At 36.9% G+C, this 5,191-nt stretch overlaps 1 protein-coding gene across 2 annotated transcripts in view; it reads left to right on the forward strand.

Moving 5' to 3' along the window:
- LOC107670374 (UPF0606 protein KIAA1549) overlaps positions 1 to 5,191 on the forward strand; it is a 56,412-nt gene that overhangs the window by 10,469 nt on the left and 40,752 nt on the right. The gene's annotated exons all lie outside the window — the stretch shown is intronic.

Raw genomic sequence — 5,191 nt, forward strand, 5'->3', positions numbered from 1 at the left:
ATAAATGAGTACAAAACAGCGTTTCCTAGCACCTGTCGCTTACTGATTGTTTGGAATTATAAATATGAGCGTAGCTCGTCTGTTAATATCACATGCACTTTTTTGTTTGTTTTTTGAAATTTTTGGTCATACGCCCAGCACTATTATTGATTTTGTTTCGAAATGTTGGAGCTCATGACATAAATGATAAAAATCTATTTCTCTATGGAGAAAATACATGAGATTTTACTTCCAGAATCGGACTGTTGTGCTCTATAGGGCAGTCTACTATAAATAAGCACTTTTTGCATATGGTTTTGAAAGAATCCTTGTGTTTTCTTGTCACCAGTGCCAACCAGTGTATATAAGGATGTTCTGTAGGCAGAGATGAGAGCACTCGTGGACTGGTGTAGCCCTACTTATTATTCTTGTAAATGAAAAGCTCTCTCACAGAATTCACACCGGGTGTCAGAGCCTCCTGAAAAACATTGTTTTTGGTTTGCCTGGAACTCAGTGCAAAACTCCTGGCTAATTACAAGTGTTGACTCTTTTTCAAGTGAAACCTGATCTGTGATGAATGGCAATGAGTGCATTCATCATTCATCGCCTCTGGGACTGGGAACAGATCAATACACTGGCCCATCAAAAGCCACAGGAGCTGGATGCTGAGGCCACTGGCTGCTGGGCAAGCGAACAAAGTCCCATTGAGAAACAGGGACGGTTGGATACCAGCTTCTTTGATGGTGAACCCATGCATTGCCGAGGAGGAGTTTGTGTGTGTTTAAAGGATACTAGTTTGGCTTTCACCATAGGGAATGCTTGTAGTCAAGGTCATATCCACTGAAAGGTAATGTGCATATAAAGTTAACCTCAGAGCGTCAAAATCAAAGCCATTCAAAGATAATTAATGTTCAATATAAACTAATATGGAGTGGGATTTTGGACCAGTGATTCAAGATTTCAAGATTTTTATTTGTCACATACATGGTTGTCACATACAGTGACATTTAAGACTCGGCAACCAACGTAATATCTTGTTGGGCATCGCCTATCATGTTCGTCACTGGTTAAGTCAAAAACTCTCATAAACAGAAGATATTATTTTCACTTTATGGTTTCGTGCTTGGTAGGGCTGTGCAATATATCGAAATTATCGAAATATCGCAAATGTACATATCGCAATATGCATATCGCTACAGCTTGCAATATTTGGGGCCATGAACAAAAGACAAAGAGAAAATCACTCACTGCTCTTACCTAAATAACTTTTGTAGCTTAAATAAGAATCAGTGCATATTGAATTCAAAGAGTAAATACTACGCAGTGTTTTATTTTTCCTTTTTATTATTCAGTTCCTAAACTCATGTTAAAATGATTACAGTAATGTTAAAATTACATTTTTATGTAATGCTTGAGTAAAACACTACCGTTCACTTTCAGAAGTTGTTGTAGGGGTGCTTTCTTATTAGAATCAGAATCAGAATGAGCTTTATTCACCACTTAAGTGTGCGCAAACACAAGGAATTTGTTGTGGTTTTACAGGAACTCTTGGTACATACATACATACATACAAATAACCATATATATATGACACAAGATAGTTCAACAGCTGAGTAAAACTGTTTCATCTGAGCATGTGGCACTTTAAGCATTATCGTATCGCATATCGAATATCGCATTATTTAATGAGTTATCGCAAATGGCATTTTTCTTCAATATCGCACAGCCCTAGTGCTTGGTTAGCGTGCCTGTAAATCAGACTTTTGTGACTTTTACTGTTTGTTTACATACTTTCAATCATGTTAATTAGTTGTAATGAAAACAATTTGTCCTCGTCGTAGTGAAAGTGTGCAATACTGTTTCTGCACCATTGTTCTAAGACATCTGCAAGTAATTTGGCCTTTTTTAGGGGTAAAATCCCTGTAACAAGGTATTTTTCTACAGTCCCCTAGATTTTACGTTCATAGACCAGTTCATCTCATTTTATGACCTTTATTGACATCAAAAAATCTAAAAGCCTATGCACTCACGCCTTGCAAGTGTTTTTAGCACGAAATCTTGACAGGCTACCTTTCTTCAGCCATTAAAAGTAAGAAGAATAGAGATGGCTGTCATGAAGAGAAGCAATCGTCTTGTTCGGTGTTGCACACATTTATTTTGTTTGAATTTTTTTTAAGGAGACATCTTATGTCTTTTCTTTGTTTGGAAGTACATTTTTATGTGAACAGCTTTTCTTCATTATGAATTTCAACAAAACAAAGCACAGATCACGACTCAGCACTGAGCACCTCTGGGCACCTCTGAGTTTCATCAGCACAAGACATTAAGTCTGATTATAACAAACTGATTTTGGGCTAAAATTTCCTGTTTTATGGGGGGTTGCAAATAAGTCTAAATTTTTATTCAGTGTGCTTAGTTTTCTCTCCTTTTAATTGTGACGTACATTTTAACATTCAAAAACTCCATAATAAACTGCATCCCCTGTGTCAAATTATTTTTTTACAATGCAAAATCATGACCTTTATTGACGTCAAAAAATCTAAAAGCCTATGCACTCACGCCTTGCAAGTGTTTTTAGCACGCAATCTTGACAGGCTACCTTTCTTCAGCCATTAAAAGTAAGAAGAATAGAGATGGCTGTCATGAAGAGAAGCAGTCGTCTTGTTCGGTGTTGCACACATTTATTTTGTTTGAATTTTTTTTAAGGAGACATCTTATGTCTTTTCTTTGTTTGGAAGTACATTTTTATGTGAACAGCTTTTCTTCATTATGAATTTCAACAAAACAAAGCACAGATCACGACTCAGCACTGAGCACCTCTGGGCACCTCTGAGTTTCATCAGCACAAGACATTAAGTCTGATTATAACAAACTGATTTTGGGCTAAAATTTCCTGTTTTATGGGGGGTTGCAAATAAGTCTAAATTTTTATTCAGTGTGCTTAGTTTTCTCTCCTTTTAATTGTGACGTACATTTTAACATTCAAAAACTCCATAATAAACTGCATCCCCTGTGTCAAATTATTTTTTTACAATGCAAAATCACTATGCTTAGTTGCTCAGTTTTATGTAAAAACATAAATAAAATTCTAATGTGAGATATCCATCTATTTTCTAAAACGCTTGTCCTCTTTAGGGTTATATATGTATATAATCACATTTTGTTGATTTGCAGCCTGAAATGAAGATGGGCACAGTTTTTGTTTTATCCAGCTGTATGAAACTTATAACATCCAAGTGAAAGACATAACACCAACATGTCAGAAAAATGTAAAAAAAAAAAATCAGAATCACTGAGTTGGAAAAAGGATCACCCCCTCCTAAAAATGACTTATAAACTCAATCAGTTGTAGCTAATCGCCTTTTCAGTGGCACACAAAGCCATTTGACTTTCAACTGTGATCAGCTGTGGTCATTCTGAGTAGCTCAGCATGAAAACAGCTTTCCTGGAGCATTTCAGTCATTGGTAGTGCAACTGAAGCAAACAATCAACTATGGGTGGCAAGGCAATGTCAAAAGATCTCCGGGATAAAGTTGTGGATAGGCACAAGTCAGGAGATGGATAAAAAAAATCAAAGGCTTTATCAATGCCTAGAAGCACAGTGAAGTATATTATTAAGAAGTGGAAGATATTTGGTACAACACAGACCCTCCCTGGATCAGGCTGTCGCTCCAAACTAGATGAAAGAGCCAGAGGAAACTGGTCAGAGAGGCGACCAAGAGGTCCACAAAAGATAAAAATAAGAGAAATTCCAACAGACTAAAGGCTGTAATTAAAGCAAAAGGTGGTTCAACAAAATACTGACACAAAGGGTGATCCTTTTTCCAACTGAGTGATTCAAAAAGTGATTCTGTTTTTTATTTATTTATTTTTTCTGACATGTAACATCTTGGTGTTATATCTTTCACTTGGATGTTATAAGTTGCACTGACTACCATTTCCGAACCAGACATTGTACCTTTTTGTGTGTGTGTTTAAAATCCTAGACTTGTGGTCAACACTTATTTCCCAGCATTTGTTCTGTGGAGCACTCATTTGAAGTGACACTCAATAATAAGAGGGCTCTATTTAAAGGAACTGAGTGAATGGAGGTCTGGGGGCTGAGATAGGGCTGTGTATCACCAGCAATATGATACGTATCACGATACAGAGGCCACGATACGATACGTATCTTCTGATTGTTTGCATCTTGTTTTTAAGGCCATAAATAATAATGTACTCGTTCGAATAAATTTATATTGTAATGTACTCATTCTAATATATTTTTAAAAATCATATTTACATTGCTGGTAGGTTATCATATTTACATTGCTGGTCTCTCTCATAAATGAACACTTGATGAATTACACTTTTCTGAGAATAAAATATTGAAGTGGAGATCGCTAAACTGCAAGCTAAAACTAAAACCGGTGTTTTCAGAAAGCAAGCGCTTTTATCCACAGTGGAGAGAGAGCACGCGTGCACATGGTTGCCAGGTTGACAAAGATAAGTAACACACTTAGCAGATATTTCCGTATTGCGCATTGTTTCGGGGATTACGTCTCTTTATATCAGGCAACCTAGTTGTGTTCCTCTGCGGCCAGATTAAACCTGGTTATAGCCTATATATTATGCTCTATTCATTATTTTTTAGAAACCTCGCACTTTTCTGCTCAATTTTAAATGTTGTTCTTGTATTCAAATTAAGCGTGGCCCACTGCTGCACACATGCCACAATATCGATACAGGGACAGCTGTATCGATACTCGTATCGTCAAATCTCTGTGACGATACATCGTCGTATCGATGTATAGAACACAGCACTAGGCTGAGATGGCACTGGGCTCGTGTCAGCGATGTCAAAATTCAGTCGGGCTATTTTAGATTCCATTCAACTGTGTTCACTACAGATCTCTATACTGATATTTCATTCATCTCATTTCATCGTCTTTGTTTAGAATGCAGCCTTTTGTTATTTATACTTTACTGATTAGTACAATTTCTGTTTTTTTATCAATCAATGAAATCGGCCGCATTAAATGTAGTCCATTAAAGAAGATCTATGGGCTAAATTCACCCACATGGCCATCATAATTCACTAATGTGGTCTACCTAATACATCCCAGTGTTGTGAATGTGTTGTGAACTGTAGTTTAGGTAACTGACAGAAGGCTGACATGGGTGCCCATATTGCATTGGGCTCACATATATGTACGGTTCAGCACACGTCTGG

This window comes from Sinocyclocheilus anshuiensis, unplaced genomic scaffold, assembly GCF_001515605.1.
Source record: "Sinocyclocheilus anshuiensis isolate Anshui unplaced genomic scaffold, SAMN03320099.WGS_v1.1 scaffold949, whole genome shotgun sequence".
NCBI classification, from domain to species: domain Eukaryota; kingdom Metazoa; phylum Chordata; class Actinopteri; order Cypriniformes; family Cyprinidae; genus Sinocyclocheilus; species Sinocyclocheilus anshuiensis.